Here is a 17487-nt window from a genome sequence, read left to right as displayed (position 1 = left end):
GGAGTTTGTAGGATCTCCTCATGTCTGCATGGATTTTCCTCCCTGAGGTCTCTAGTTTCCTCCAACTGTTCAAAATGTACCGGGGTTTGTAGGTTAATCAGGAGTGATTGGGTGGTACAGGGTATCCTTGTTTTTCTGTGGGCATGAGCAGAAACAAAAATGTTCATCAATCCTAGCTGAAACTGCCTGGCCAGATATCATTCTTCACCATCAAGGCAAGGGATAAGTCTTGGTTCAATCAGCAGTTGGGAGGGTTTGACAGAGCAACACAAGGCACATCTAAAAATATAGTGTTTCCTGGTGAAGCTGCATAAATTGGCTTTCAATGTACAAAGGGTACCAAGGTTACTGTAAGACCTAATTACAGATATACTCCCAGACTGCTCTCAGGTATTGTACTTGAATCTCTTCACCATGAAGCAATGCATAGATTGCTCATAGCAAAAGCTAATGGCCCTCTCCAAACTCTCCTCCAGGTCACATTAATATAAACATTCAGTCACCATTCGTTAGCACAGTTTATTTTACTAAACTGCTGATAGTTTTCTTGCTGACCAGGAGACCACCCCCTCTCCCCCCAATCTCCATCACTCCACCCAGGATACATTCAGACAAACATCTGTTCAATTGCTGCTTACCACTCCCATTAGTCTTAGAAATAGAGGGGTCCCATTTAAAACCGAGATGAGGAGAAATTTCTTTAGCCAGATGGTGATGGATTTGTGGAATTCATTGCCACGTACAGCTGTGGAAGTTTGATCATTGGGGGATTTTGGTATCAATTGGTATCTAATTAGGATATCAAGGGATATGGAGAACGGTTATCTCAGGGTAGAGTTGCAAAGCAGACTCAATGGGCCAAATGGCCAACTTTTTTTTTCCTTTATCTTGTGATTATCTACGCTGACCTTGCCCCAATCTACACTTTGGAAATCCACCCTTAAGTTGCCGAGAACTAATGATTTCACCTGACAATTTTTGGGGATATTTATTTTCCGACCTCACAGACAGCTCTGAGGAACGGTTCCCTTACATAATGACAATGAGAATAAGTTTATGGTCATCCAGATTGTAAATGTACATGTGCATCAAAATTCTGACTTGCTACAGCTGAACAGGTACTTGAAAAGAAAAACAACTACAATTGTCGACTTTAAATTTAATTGGAAGGAGATAATAAATATAGAAGATAGGTAGATAATAAATGTTCACAGTTGCCATGGTGTATGGCAAAAAAACCTGGTGTAACAATGGAACAATCAGACCTTTTTGTGGTAGGTGAGGACAAAGAGTATCTGTCTTTGTTGTGTGTCGGGGCAGAGGGGGTCAGGGCGAATGTGCAGGAAATGGAAGAGACGTGGATGAGGGCCAAATAGATGGTAGCAGAGGGAAAGCCACGTTTCTTGAAGAATGATGACATCTCAGATGATCTCTCATGGGTAATGTGGGTTAATAGGTCAGCACAACACGGTGAGCCGAAGGGCTTGGATTGTGCCATAGATTTCTGTGTCCTATGTTGGATGATTCACTTCATGAGACATCAAGGAATAGCCAAAGACAGTGAATACAGCAAAGGTAACAAGAGCAGGCAGGATACTCACTGTGGTGCTGAGGTCCTGTGCTTCAGAACCAGCTGTGTCTCCATGTTCTATTCCAGTTGCAACTCTGTCAAATCACCATTCATGTGGAAAATGGCTCGGTATGCATTGTTCACAAATAGCAAGACACATCCAATCTGGATAATTACAGTTCAATCAATCTATTTTTAATCATCAACAAAGTGATAGAAAGTGTTTGGACCAAAGCCATCAAGCAAGATTTACTCATCAATATTCTACTCACCACTCCAAGCCTTACTGCAGTCTTCATTCAAGCATACTCCAAAGAACTGAATGGCAGAGGACAAGAGGAATGAACACCCCTGGATGCAGCGTCCGACCAAGATGTCCTGGTAAAATGAAGCAAATTGGCATGAAAAGGAGAACACTGCAATATTTGTGGTTGGCAGAGGTCAATCATCCCGGCTCCAGCAGTTCCTCAGGATCCTACACCCAAACATCAGTTCCTTTCCTTCCATCTGAAGGTTGGGGGAAAAAGGATGTTTGCTAATGTTTTCACAATGTTCAATTCCAAATACTGCCTCTTAGCACCTGAAGAAAGATTTGGACAACAGTCAGGTACAGACGGATACAGCGGTTAGCAAAACTTTTTCCACCATAATTCCAGTTAATGACTATCTCCAACAAGAGAAAGTCTTATCAACTATCCTTGACACTGGAGATGGAAGAGACAGCAGAGCTGAAATCTAGACCAAATATTAATTCAAGGGCATTGCCTCCATCAAGCCCTCTCTTATCAATGTCCTAGGAGGTACCATGACTGGAAGCTCAACTGGTCAGTCCACATAAATCCCAGAGCGACAAGAGCGGGTCAGATGCTGAGAATCTTGCAGTGAGTGGCTGAACTCCTAACACACATACGTCTTTTAATCATCGGTCAGGATTGTACGAGGGACGCTTTATCTGGAGGGGTGTTTGGCATGGTAATGACACTCAAGATGCTTGATTCCATTCAACTTGATTGTCAGTCTATCAACGCCTGCACTATTGGCACACTGTATATATCCACAAAAAAAACATTGTTGTTATTTGCCCAGGTATTTTTAAATTTTTGTTTAGACAACAGCATGGTAACAGACCCATTTGACCCACAAGCCCGTGCCACCCGATTAACCCAATTGACCAACAACCCCCGGTACATATGTTTTTGGAAGGGTGGGAGGAAACCAGAGATCCCAGGGAAAGCCCATGCAAAGACAATGAGAGCGTATAATCTTCTTAGCGATAGCATGGGGTTCGAACCCTAGTCCTGATTACTGGTGTTGCAAATAGCATTGTGCCCTCTCTGACATCACCTCCCAAAGCTCCGATCTCTAACACCTAGAAGGACAAGGGCTTCAGGAGATGGAAACAAGATTAATGCTGTGGTGACAAGAGCAGTTCAGAGGCTGAGAATCCTGCAGAGTAATCCCGAGGACTTTCTGTCATTGAGTGAGACATGAAAATCTGCGGAAGCTGTGATTGTAGGAAAAACACATTGAACTGCTGAAGGAGCTCAGCCGGTCTCGCAGTATCCGGAGGACCCGTGTTCCTCCAGCAGTTCAATGTGTTTTAATTCTTTCCATCGTTAGCAGGGTCTTCTCTAGAATGAGCAGCGTTAATTGCGATTCCTTCATTGTCATTTGACCTAAATCCTGTGATTCTCTCGCTAAGAGCACCTTCAAGTTCAAGTTTATTATTATCATACAATTATATAAGGACAGACAGCTGAAAAACCATTCTTCCGTCCTTGGTGTAAAAACACACACAGACACGCCATTCCTATTTACAAGTGATTATTGTGCAGAGTATATTTATAAATATTGTTAAATAAATAGTAGAGTCTCCGAGGGAGTGCATGAGCAGCTCTTCAGTCGTTCAGCTGTCTCATTGCCTGAGAAAAGGAGCTGTTTCTCAGCCTGGTGGTTCTGGCTCAGATACTTCTGCATCTCTTTCCCGATGAGAATGGCTAGAAGAGGAAATGGTCAGTGTACTTAACGATGTTCAGATTTCATATTTATGTCATACATGACATCACATACAATCCTGATTCATTTAGCTGTGGGGGAGGGTGAATTACCATTTAATGGCAGTGCAAAATAAAACTGTACTTTATGTATACATGTAAACAAATAATGAAATATTAGTAAACTGTGCAATGCAGAGAGAAAAGAAATCAATAAAGTACAAATGTAAGAGTCCTTTAACAAGAAATCTGATTGAGGATGTTGTTGAGGAGTCTGATGGTGGTGGGGCAGCTGTTTCAAACCTGGTGTGCGAATCTTGGGGCATCTATACCTCTTTCCTGCTGGTAGCAGTGAGAGCAGAGCATGTGCTGGGTGGTGCGGATCCTTGGAGCTGCTCTCTGATGGCAACATTTCTTGTAGATGTTCTTGATTCTGGGGAGGGTTTTTCCTGTGATGTCCTGGGCTAAGTCCACCACCTTTTGTAGGACTTTACACTCAGGGGTATTGGGGCCCTGTATCAGACCAGGATGCAGCAGGTCAGTACACTTTCTACCACAAATCTGCCAGGGTCTTTGATGTCATACCAAACTTTTGCAAACTTCCAAGGAAATAGAAGTTCTGATGCACTTTCTTTATGATGCCATTAGTGTGTTAGGTCTAGGAAAGATTCTCTGAGATAGTGAATCCAAGAACTTAAAGTTTGCTCACCTTCTCCATCTCTGATTTCCCCCAATGAGCTTTGGATTGTACACATCTAGTTTTCCCTTCCCAAAATAACAATCAGCTCCTTGATTTTGGTGACAATGTGTGCAAGGTTGTTGTTGGGGCACCATTCAGCCAAGTTTTCAATCGCCGCCTTGTATGCTGACTCAAATTTTGTGAACCTTCTTCAGAAAATGATCCTGATAGATCATGTTGATGGGGTGGAGGGAGACCCCAATGACCCTTTCTGCTACTCTTATAGTCCAGTGATTGATCTCTAATTCATTTCTCCAACATACTGTGATTCAGCCAACCAGGAAGCTCTTCAATAATGCTCCTGCAGAAATTTGACAGGATGGCGGCCGGTAGCCTTGCCCAGCTCAGTCTTCTCAGGAAGTGCAGTCACAGTTGCACCTTCCTGACAAGTGTGGAGATGTGTGTCCACAACTGGTATCTACTCACTGTGAGTGGACTCCAAGGAACTTGGTGCACTCCATTCTCTCCACTACAGAATTATTGGTAAGTAGTGGAGCATAGTCATCCCCTCGCCTGCCTAAATTCCACAATCATCTCCTTTGTCTTGACCACATTGAGGCTCAGGATGTTATTCTCACACTAAAACTCAAGATTTTCCACCTCTTCTCTGTAGTGTGACTCATTGTTGTTGCTGACGAGGCCCATCTTCTGCTATGCCAGCAGCAAACTTAATGACTCTTCACCACCCTGGCTACATCTGTTCAAGAAGGCAGTTTGCCACACCTTCTCAAGGGCATATAGGGATGAGGAACCATTCCTCCCTGTAAAGCAAAATCCAGATCTCAATAAAATAAAATAAAATCTGACTATTACGTTGACACCAGTTATTTAAAAAGTCCTTCAGCCTGATCCCAGTGTAAGCAATGCATTAAAAGAACTGCAGGACACATTTGTTTAAACACTTCCAAGTGTAAATGAGTCAACTGATTTTAATCCACTACATTCTTTTCCTCATTTCCCCTTTAATCTTGCATCCAGTTATTTCAAATCTGTGCTCCTGGTTTTTAACCACATCTGACAAGGGAAATAATTCCCCATTGCCTTAATTTCTCTCTTTCTCCCTTTTAATTTTAAGCTTCTCAATTGTGTCTCCCCTTAGCTTCCACTGCTCCAAAGAAAACAAATCTAGCCATTTGATCTAACCTTTTTGCTAGTTTTCTATTTCAGATTTCTGATTTATTGTCAGATTACATACATGACATCACATACAACCCTGAGATTCCTTTTTTCCTGCTGACATGGCAGAATTACCACAAATTGGTAGTGCAAAAAATAAACTGTACACAGCATAAACATGAAACCAGGTAAAAGAACTGTAAAGAGATAACAAATGTAAATAAACTGTGCAATACAGAGAAACAAAAGAAAATCAATAAACGATCCTTAAATAAATCTCTGATTGAGTTTGTTGTTGAGTCTGATGGTGGAGGGGTAGCAGCCGTTCTTGAACCTGGTCGTGTCAGTCTTGTAGCACTTGTACCTCCTTCCTGATAGTAGCAGTGAGAATAGAGCAGGGATCGATGGTGTGGGTCTTTGATGATTGCTACTACCCTTCGATGGCAGTGTCCCTTTAGATTTACTCAATAGTGATGTCCTGGGCAGTGTCCACTCCCTTTTGGAGGGCTTTATGTTTAGGAGTATTGGTGTCCCCACACCAGACCATGATGCAGCCGGTCAGCATACATCCCACCACACATCTGTAAAAAATTGCCAGTGTTTCTGATGTCATACCTCCACTTCCTCCAGAGGTAGTAAAGGCACTAATGAGCTTTCTTCAAGATGCCATTGATGTGTTGGTTCAGGAAAGATTTTCTGAGATAGTGACTCCCAAGAACCTAAATTTGCTTACCCTCACCACCTCTGATCCCCCCACAATGATCACTGGATTGTATACCTGTGGTTTTCCTTTCCTAAAGTTAACAATCAGCTCCTTAGTTTTGGTGTCATTGATATTTTTGACAACATACTCCAGACTTTCCCCCAAACCTTTCCAGTGATCAGAAAATTATACAGTGGTCCACAGTTCCTATTAAACTTCCCTGCCCATTTGATCTGTATATTGGCAAACAATGCAAAGTACCTCTTATGCTTTTGTGACAGCCTCCTGGGTGACTTGCAACTTTTAAAGATTTGTGGATAGGCATTCTAAAGTCACCCTGCACCTCCACACCACACAATATATTTAGAGTTATTGCCTTGCACCTTCCCTTCTGCACAATACATTCCATTTTTCATGTCTCTGCACAACTGACCAGACCACCCGTATCTTCCTGCAGACTGGCGATAAATTAGAGCTGAAATAGCAGAAGAGAAAAAAGTTAAGAAACCAGAATTGGGGGAAAAAGAAGATGAAGTACTGGCATATTCAACATTTCTGAATTCAGTGTTACAATTAAAACATTTTATTCTATTGCAAGCTATGATCTGATCTTCAATATTATAAATAGCCAGCTGTTATTAGACATCTTGGGATACCAGGGCAGTGTACCAAAGATCGAGTCATAGAGTCATTGAGTTCTTTAGAACAGAAACAGGCTCTTTGCTCAACTTGTCCATGCCAACTGAGCTAGCCCCATTTACCTGCATACAGGTAAACTTTTCCTATTAAGGTACCTGTCCAAATGTCTTCTGAACATTATAATTGTCCCTGGCTTTATCGTTTCCTCTGGCAGCTCGGTCCACAAACCATCATTCTCTGTGCGAAGAAGGTCCCTTTTCAATCTTTCATCTCTCACCTTAAACCTTTGTCTTCCACTTTTAGAGATAATTGTTGTGAAGAAAAATCTACAACTGCACACATCTTCTTTTCCCCTCATGATTTTATAAATTTCAGTAAAGTCCCTTTGACTCCTGTGCTCGAGGGAGAAGAGTTCCAGCCTATCCATCTATTTTTTTTAACAATAAGAATAACTAATTTATTGACACACATGCAAGTTCATTGTATATATGCACCAAAATTCTTACTTGTTGCTGCAAAATAGGTACTTTGTCAATTGGTCGTTCGAAGTGGCAATGAAGGTTGCTTGTTAAATGAATGGTCAGAGAGAGGCAAAGGGTGCTTCTGTGGGTAGATTCTGTGGAAGATTGAGAGGGGATCTCATAGAGACATATAAAATTCTGGCAGGACTGGACAGAATGGATGCAGATGGGATGTTTTCCAATGATGGGAAAGTCCAGAACCCGGGGCCATGGTTTGAGGATAATAGGCAAACCATTTAGGACCGAGATGAGGAGGAATTTCTTGACCCAGAGGGTGGTGAATCTGTGGAATTCATTGCCACAGAGGGCAGTAGAGGCAGGTTCATTAAATATACTTAAGAGGGAATTAGATCCATTTCTTCAGTATAAGGGTATTAAAGGTTACGGAGAGAAGGCGGGAACGGGGTACTGAACTTTAAGATCAGCCATGATCTCGTTGAATGGCGGAGCAGGCTCGAAGGGTCGAATGACCTACTCCTGCTCCTATGTTTCTATGTTTCTATCCGCAGATAAACAGATGTCACAGAGAGCAGCTGGGCACATGATACATGCATGTTTTAAGTCTGTGGGGAACAGAGTTGGTGGGGGAACAGAATGTCCCTGGGTTTAATGGTACTGGGGAATAAAAGGTCCGTGGGTTTAGGAGCAGTGGGAAACCAAGAGAATGGTTGGAGTTGAGATTTTAAAAAATATCTATTCCAAAACTAGTGCAAACTTTGGAGAGGAGATTTACCAGGATGTTGCCTGGATTGGAAAACGTCTTATAAAAAAAGGTTGATGAGTGAGGGGCTTTCCCTTGGAAATAATGGAGGAGAAAATGTGCCTTGATACGGGTATAAGACAGAGTAGACAGCTAGCAACTTTTTCCTGGAGTGATGACAGCAAATGCCAGAGGACATCTGTTTAAGATGAATGGAGGAAAGTTTAGCAGAGACATCAGATTTTTGCCCAGAGAGTGGTGGGTGCCTGGAATTCCTTGTTGGTAGCTGACAGTGCAAAAGGGACATTGAAAAGACTCCTAGGCAGGCATATAGAGGTAAGAATGAGAGGTTGTGTGTGTCAGGAGGGGAAGGTTTAGATGGTTGCTGAGTAGGTTTACATAGATCGGCTCAGCATCGTAGGTTAAAGGCCTGTACTGTGCTGTAATTTTGTATGTTCTGAAATGAGGAGGGAATTTTCGGCTACAGATCACAGGAAGGTGGACATTAGGGGAGCACAGTTAACTGCAAAAAAGCAGACAAGGGGATGAGGAGAGACATTTTCATGATTGGAAAGCACTGTACCAAAAGGCAGGGAAAACAGATTCAGTCAGAATTTTCAAAAGAAAATTAGATCTTCACTGGGGGAAAAAAAATCATGAGCAGAGTTAATGAGCGTGGAAGGGTTGAGCATAATAGGATATCTTCTTCAAAGGGCTAGCAAAGCTACAATGGCCAATTAGCCTGAGTGTTCACTGCAGAGTTCTGTGTTTGCAAAATGGGAAAGGAAAAAGATGCGTGTCACCATCAACCAAGCCCCGAGGCACAGATGTCACAGAATCTGGAACAGAAGTGAGATTCATGCGATCAAAATTCAGCATGTATTTCATTCCAGCCAAACTGCTAATTTATTAAACTTATAAAGGCCATCTCATTCATCATTCAGGAAATGATTGCTGAGCTGAGACTGTACAATAGTCCTTGAGGGGTAGATAGACCACCATCAAACATCAGAGGCACTGGCATGGGAGGGAGCCTGACAGCAGACTGATCAGAACAAGTTGTTTACATGTTAGGCACCCCCACAGTGATATCGCCAGAGGAGGAAAGATCGTCACAGTGCACCTGTTCATCTCTTGGCATAAATGTAGATTCAGGTGAATGAGTTACGTGCAAATATATCCACATCCTGGGTGTTTGCAATCTCGGTGAAATGAACAGAGCAGGAGAGATGGAGCACATCAGTTAGGTTTCCACATCATTACTCAGCAACGTTCAACCACAGAGAATTTTAAAGGCAGGTGAGAAACGTTCCTCTCATACGAGTCTGCAGAACAGAAGAAAGAAAATATAAAAAATAAATTGGGGAGACAATTAGTGTGGCAATTATCACAACACTATTACACTGCCAGTGACCCGAATTCGAATGTGGGTAAGGAGATTGTACGTTCTCCCTGTGACTGTGTGGGTTTCCGCTGGGTGCTCTGATTACCTCCCATGATCCAGACATAAAGGATTAGTTGGTTGATAGGATACACGGGTATTTGGATGGCACAGGCTCGTGGGCTGGTAGGGCCTGTTATCATGCTGTACCTCTAAATTTTAAAAAAATAATAATATGGACATAAAGGGAGGAAGAAGCTGGGTGAGAGGGCCAATAGGAAGGGGTTTAGGACAGAAGTGTGAGAGGTGGAAAAATAGGGAAAAGGAAAAACCTTTGGAAGAGAGATGAAAACTTGAAGGGAGAATAAAATTGTGCAGGAGTAGATAAAGAAGAAATGAAAAAGGTGGAATCAGATGGAGTTATTTAAAATGATATTAATCAATTTTGAAGCTGTTAGGTTGTCCAGGAGGAATATGAAGTGTTGTTCTTTGAGCTCTCTTTCCCCTTTCCCATTCTCTCTACCTGCCCTTCATCCACACCTTCTTATTTCCAGCTCCCCACCACTTTCCCTTCCTTCCCCATCAAAGTGCATCTTCCTCAAACTCCCATCTTTTCCTCCAATTACCTCCAGCCTCTTATTTGTTCCCCATTTCTTACTCACCCCAAAAAAACTTGTACTCCCAATCACCTGCCAGCCTGTGCTCCTCCCCTTCTCTCCTCCCTTTTATTTGAGTTTCTGCTAGTTTATTGCAATTCTTTGTGAAGGGTTATGGATAGAAATGCCGACTGTCCATCGCCTTCTATGGATGCTGCCTGACTCATTGTTACTTGGCTCGCTGATTGAAGGAAGAGAAGGGACTGAAGAGCTGGAGGAAGAAAGATAGAGGGATAGGGAAAGAAATAATCTGGGAAAGGGGGTTAACAGAATTGCTTGAATGATGCCTCATGTAAGATTGAGTATCAGAGCCTTATTTTCTCTCTGAGTTCATCATATCCCTCTGGACTTTCTAAGAACCTTACATGTTCTCTCTTCACAAGTGAAGAATACCATACCATTTCAATCTGGTCCCTTTCCTTTCTTTCTGTTTCAGATTTTCTGAACTGGCATATTTTTCTTATTTCAATTGAATCAACTAAATAATGGAGATTTTAAGAGGAGATTATGAGAGAGAGCTCATTTTTGTAACATAATCTGCATCAATGACATGTCTGACAAAAGTACCTAGTCAGGTTCCACTGTTGCCACCTGTCTTTTATCTACTCCTGTTCTACTCTTCTCAACACCCCTCTCTCCTCAATGGTCTCTTCCCTTACCTGCCTCTTCACCCCTACCACATTAATTTGTCTATTCACCTCTCTGCTTCTCCCCAGCCCCTCCTCTCTTTTTGTGGTTGCCAGCTCCCCTTTAGTCCCATTTAAAAAGGTCCCGACCCAAGACATTGACTGACCGCTTCTCTCCATGGATTGTGCCTGATCCACTGAGTCTTTCTAACTTTTCAATCTTACCTTATAGTTGCTGGTAAGTAGAAATTTTGCATGGCCTGCTGGAAAGTTTTAGCATTTAAGGAGACGTTGGATATAAACATGGATGGGAAAGGACTGGAGGGTTATGGGTTGAGTGTAGGTCAGTGGGGTTCAGCATGGACTACAAGAGCCAGGTTGGCCTGTTTCTATGCAGTAATTGTTATATATGTTTATAAAATGAATCTCAGGGTTGTGTGTGATGTCATGTTGGTACTCTAGCAATAAATTTGAACTTTGAACCACTCAAGACTCCAAAGTTATTAACCTGAAACATTAACTCTGATTCTCTGTCCATGGATGCTGCCTGACCAGCTGAGGATTTCTAGAACTTTCTGTTTGTATTTACCCTATCTCACATCTTTAGATTTTGTGCCTTATGACCACACATCATCCACCTGCAGTGGATGACAGTGTCCTGACTGGGCAATAGGCAACTTGCATTGATGCATTGCTGTATTGATATCTGTGAAAGCTACATACATCCTCATTATACACCTTAGCGGGGAAGTGTAATTGAGGACTGTAATAGCTCGGAGACATGATAACTGCTATTTTATGCTTGCTGGAGAAGTTAAAAAAAAAAATTACATTCCAGTTCTATTTCCTGTGGCAGCATCCAAAAAAGATATTCTGTAAAACTCAAAATACTTTGAAATTCATCTTTTATCACAAATTACTTCACAACATCACAGGAGATATGTTTTCTCTTTGAGTCAATGCTGTCTCTTAGCATCACAACATCAATCCCTTTTTTTCCACTGAGCTCCCTGGAACCCATTCTATCTGATTCACTTTCCACTCATTCTCCTGCCACCTGCTCACAATGAGGTGAATTGACAGTAGCCAATGAACCAATGTTAGGGGTGTGGGAGATATCTAAAGAAATCCAAATGGTCAAAGAGATAATGTGCAAATGCTTCTGGCCCTTGCATATTTGAGGGCTTGATGCTTCTCAAATCAGGATTTAAACCAATGGAGCAAAGAAAGTACTTTTCCATATAATTTCATTCAATAGAAGCAGTTTATATACATGGGACAAGACCCACATTTTTTTATACCTCCCTAATTAACTTTGTCTTTCTTGGACATACCATAACCATATAACCATATAACCATTTACAGCATGGAAGCAGTGCATGTCGGCCCTTCAAGTCCGTACCGGTTCACTTGAACAACTCCACTAGCTCCTCCGCAAACTCCTGAGGATGATACATTTCAGGATGCTGCATCACTGCTACATCAGTGGTGGAAAATGTGAATATGTAGGATAGTCAATAGGGTGCAGATTAAAGGTAAAAACGCAGAAATGATAGAGGTCAGCAGGTCTCTCAGCATCCAGAGGAGGTAAAAAGGTTTCAAACCTGAGCCATTTGAGGTATTCAGATTAAAGGACCTGCTTTATCCAAGACAATAATAATAAGTTTATTGACATACACATTGTACAATGTACATACGCATGAAAATTTCCACTTGGTTCAGCCAAACTTAGTAAAACAAAATTCTACAATAGCATATGTGTAATGTAAGGGTCAGTTCACGAGGATGTTGCTTGGATTTGTTGTTCTGGGCATGTAGTGAACATTCCATCACACGTACGCCTTCATCTTAACGAAGGATCCTGACCTGAGACTGACCATTTAGTCTATGGATGCTGCCTGACCCATTGGGTCACTTCAGCTCTTCCTTGTTCAGGACATATGCCTTTGTAGGTGATGGAGAGATTCTGGAGCATCAGGGCTTAAATCACTTGTTGTTGGACACTTGGATATTTTAGTTCTCACAGTAATGTTGCTGGCTCCTGGTCAGTGGTGTCCCTATGACATCGACAACTGGGATAACAAGGGGTCTTTCACCCCACAGGTCAAATGTCAGCCTAACGCTTTGAAACTTTGCTCTGAACTTCAGTTCTTTTATCCAAACCTGCAATAATATTTGATGCATCCCAAAATGGAAGGCAGTAAGATGTTTAGAGTAAGTAAGTGCAGCCTGAAGGTCCTGTTGAAGAACCCTTTGATCTCTTTGCAGACTAATCGGATAGAAATCAGGCCCAATTGGATTTGTGCTGCTTTCATGGACAGGGTGGACCTGAGCAATTTATGAGTGATGTAACTGAGTCTTGATGAATTCTGTCCTCAGCCATTTTATGGTATCATGTGAGCTAAATAGGATGTGCTTAAGTCTTGATTTTCTGATGGGATGGACTTCAGGTCAATCATCTGTATCATTTCCACTCTCTGTGAGATGTGTTTTGGAGGAAGTTTGATGATAAGCTTTAGTTTAAGGTACCAGTTCTTCATTGCCGTAGGCAAGTAATTTGGCTCGATTTAAAGAGGCTCAGAGGTATTTCTGGTCCATGACATGGAAATTTACAACCTAGTAAACTGTACCCTGGGTTAAAATCCAAGCCTGCAATTCCCACCACCTGTAAGAACAAAGGAAGCAGGAACAAAGGAACCATCACCTGTAAATTCACCTAAAAGTTACACATCATCCAGATTTGGGAAAAAATGCAGATTGTTTCTTCACTGTGATGTGTTCTAACTCCTTACCTTCTCAACCCAGAGGCATCATGGAAATTAGTTAATTGCACAACTTGCAGCGGATCAAGAAAGTAACTCACCCTCACCTTGTTAAGACCAACTAGTGTTGCCCAATTAAATGCCTGCATGGCTAGCGCTATTTATACCTCATTAATGAATAAAATAATGTCAAAGGAATCTGTCTGATGTGCTTGGTTTATGTTGGCAAACTGCATGAATTTAAAAAGAGTAAAATCTCTTGGGGAGATTTCTTTGAAGTAATTTCTGATTTCATTTATTTTTGTGCAGTACTTTTCACAACCTGAAGAAACTTTACCACCAAGGCAGTGCTTTGAAGACCCACTGTGATTCAGGAAGATGCATGAAGGATAAAGACAAACAGGTTGAAAGTTTGGGAGAAAATATCTGTGAAGTTGCTTAGGTTATACACAAATATTGGGATGAATCAGATGGGTTATTAATGATTAATTCAGAGCACCAAGCTTTAAGGAAGGATGAAAACTAACTGGTAATTCAGAAGGAAGGGATTAGCTGTGATTGATATTGTTATCAATACGATGTACAGCTATGCCACAGTGATCACAGGACTCACTTATAACATGGAGAACTTATTCAAGGGGCCCTAAAGGACTGTGAAAAGATCACCCAGTAATGCCTCCATGAAGCTTTCCCATGACATTAAGAGGAGAGGTGAACTGAGGACAAGACCCCCTGTGGTTAAGGATCTGGTCATACCCAGCAAGCTCTGGAGGGTGACACAGAGATGGTAATGGTGTAAATAGAATTGAATGTAAATACACAGTAACAGGAATTTATGAATACGAAAGTAAGTGGAAACAGACTCTGGAACAGTCCTTCCTTTGTAAATAATTTATTATGAATAAAGTCTATTTTTGTTTACCACCAGCACCCTGACACCCATTAAAAGACTGATCCTACTCCTGTCTCCTTCATTCTGTGAGGAAGAAGATAAGAAGATCCACAGGTGAGAGATCACCCACCGCCAGAGGATTCAAGGACAGTTTCTTGCCCATCATTATCAGTCTCCTGGATGAGTCAGACTGGGAAAATAGTGTGGTGTTTCTGTACTAACTGATCTCTCTTTATGACTCTGTAACTCTGTACACTGTACTGATTTTTTTTTATGGTTGGATTAACTCACTGGATTGTACACCAAATGAGCTTTCTCACTGTGTGTTGATACCTGTGACAATGAACTTGAACATGCACTATCAGCTCCATCATAGCAGGAGATTTCCAGAAGGACAAAATGAGTGCATCAATGTTATTCTGAAAGTCACTTTGAAACTAAAAGCAATATTATTCGCAACTTTAAGAAATCCTACTCAGCTGGTGGAGAAGTATTCGGCAGAGAAACCATTCTCAACAATATTTTTAGCTCTGCCTCAACATCCCCCAACCCCCTTCCCTGTGAAGCGGTCAACTGATTTCTTCCTAATTTCCTCTCCTACTAACTACTTAAAAATCATAACACTTATTTCATGATTTCAGATCCTGGCTTCCTCTTAGATGCGCTGTGCACCACCCCCCCCCCCCACCCCAACCACGAGAGATGTAAGGCTTTCATTGATAATGGGTGCTGAAGAGCAACAACACGTCGAGACGCTGCAATATTTGGATGCATTGCACAAATGTTGGAGAGAGTGATAAGGCCCCAGCCACATACCCAACCACACTCTGCCAAGCACCACCCACCTGAACCTTGAGAGACTGCAGATGCCAGAATCCTGACTAAATATCAGACTGCTGGAGGAATTCAGTGGGTCAGAACTCTTGCATCAACACCATCCATTTGTTTTCTCCTACCGATGTAGCTCAGCCTGTTGGGTTCCACCTGATGGTTATCTTTAGCTTCACCCACTTCACTTGTGGCAGAGATTGCAGACCTCATTTGGAATACCAGAGTCATTGCAGAACCCACAGAACAAGAGTGAATATCAGAGTCATTGCAGAACCCACAGAACAAGAGTGGAATCCCAAGAAACTGTTCAAGAAGAAAAGAGCTCTAAGACCAAAGAATTCAGTGGATTGAGCAACATCAGTGGAAGAAAAAGTATGGCTGATATTTTTTGGACAGAGCCCTTCATCAAGACTGAGGGTGTGGAGGAGAGAGAGTTGATGTAATGTGGACTGTGCTGGAGGGATAGGACCAGGGCCAGGAGGTTATTGGAGGACCAGGGCCAGGAGGGGATTGGTGGACCAGGGACTGGAGAGATAGATGAACCAGGAACAAAAAGGGATAGGTGAACCAGGGACAAGAAGGATTAGGTGGACCAGGGCAAGGTGGGGATTGGTGGACCAGGGCTAGGATGGGATTGGTGGACCAGGGTCAGGAGGGGATAGGTGGTCCAGGGCCAGGAGGGAATTGGTAGATCAAGGCCGGGAGGGGATTGGTAGACCAGGCAGAGGTGAAGCATGATAGACAGAAACAGTGGACAGATGCCAGCTAGAGGAAGTGAGAAGCAAGTTGTGCAAAGGGAAAGGGTAGAGGAAGATGACTCATATAGGGTGGAATGGGTAAAAGGGAGGGTCAAAGATGGCCAGTGCTGGAATAGGATATGGAGGTGACAAGAGTGAGAAATGAGAGACTGGATGGAACCAAAGGATTGGGGGGGGGGGGGGAGGGGAAGAATCCAAAGGGGGAAATAGGGGTGGAAGAGATTCATCAGAAAATTCAAAAGATATTAGAAAAGAAAAAAAAAATCAAACCATGTGGGAAAAATCACCTCTGCAGTAAGGTTGCATGTCCGATTGGTGAGGAAAACAATGATATGCCTGGGTTTTAAAAAAGAGCCGTGACATAGAGCTTTGCAGTTTTAGCAGATAACAACAAACAGTATGTGGTGTAGAAATTACAAACACTACATTGTCAGTCTGGTCTCATTTTCTACAGCACTTTGCTCAGATTGCAGACTTCTTCCAAGTCTATTTGGAGAATGAATCAAACAGTGTGGAAACTGGCCCTTCAGCCCAACTGCCAATTCTGACTAAAATATCCCATCCACACTTGTCCTACTTGCTTGCTTTTGGCCCATATCCCTCTCAACCCACCCTCTGTATGTATCCATTGTTCCCGCATGCGCACACACACACACACACACACACACACACACACACACACACACACACACACACACACACACACACACACACACACACACACACACACACACACACACACACTCACATTTTGCAACCAGTACACAAATGAAATTAATGTACACACAAAAGGTTAGTTACCTAAAATAATGTTGAAATTAATAATTATACTTACTGAAAATAATGTTTGTTTTGTAGAATGCTATCATACTTGTATAATATGAAGACACGCCAGTACAGTTTTATGACCCATGAGAGATGGACTGTGCCAAAATTATCTTGAAACAATTTCAAGTTTATATTTGCACAAGCATTCAGTATGCACTTACTTATGTCGCGTGAATAAAATTTGCACAGCATAAGATTTTTGCTCCCACGGACTACTAAAAATGAAAGGGAACATTGATGTATCCATCCTATTTTTCTTAAATGTTGCAATAGCACCTGCCCGAGCCACCTCCTCCAGTAGCCGGTTCCATACACCCACCACTCTCTCTGTAAAAAAAAAGACCCCTTAGGTTCCTGTTCAATATCTTCCCCCCACTCACCTTAAAACTATGTCTGCGTCAGACATAACACTCTGCGTTCACCCACTCTAACCCTGCCATGATTTTGTACTCCTCCATGAAATACTCCAAGAAATAAAACCCAAGTCTGCTCAACCTCTCCCGATAGCTCAGGCCTCCAATTCCTGGCAACATTTTCCTTAATCTTCTCTGTGCTCTCTCCAAATTGACAATGTCTTTCCTGCAGTACAGTGACCAAAACTAAATTCATATCTCCAAATGGGGCCTCAGCAATGTCTTATACAACAGGACTTCCCAACTTCTATACTCAATACTCTGACAATTGAAGGCCAATCCGCTGAAAGCCTTTTTGACCACCTTGTCTACCTGTTACTCCACTTTCAAAGTACTATGTACCTGTACTCTTGATCCC

The 17487-nt window shown here is 42.2% G+C and overlaps 1 long non-coding RNA gene across 2 annotated transcripts; it reads left to right on the top strand.

Annotated features, from left to right (window-relative positions):
• Positions 1 to 1320: 1320 nt before the first annotated feature.
• LOC138741729 (uncharacterized) lies at positions 1321 to 14585 on the top strand. Of its 2 annotated transcripts, none has more exons than XR_011343717.1 (3): positions 1321 to 1439; positions 13717 to 13810; positions 14336 to 14585. It is a non-coding gene; the product is annotated as an uncharacterized lncRNA (long non-coding RNA). The 2 variants fall into 2 exon arrangements; XR_011343716.1 differs by having other exon boundaries at positions 1321 to 1575.
• The last annotated feature ends 2902 nt before the right edge of the window (positions 14586 to 17487 follow it).

Source organism: Narcine bancroftii, chromosome 8 (genome assembly GCF_036971445.1).
Source record: "Narcine bancroftii isolate sNarBan1 chromosome 8, sNarBan1.hap1, whole genome shotgun sequence".
Lineage (NCBI taxonomy): Eukaryota > Metazoa > Chordata > Chondrichthyes > Torpediniformes > Narcinidae > Narcine > Narcine bancroftii.
Note: the sequence above shows the minus strand (reverse complement) of the source record. Positions and strands in the feature narration are given on the sequence as shown.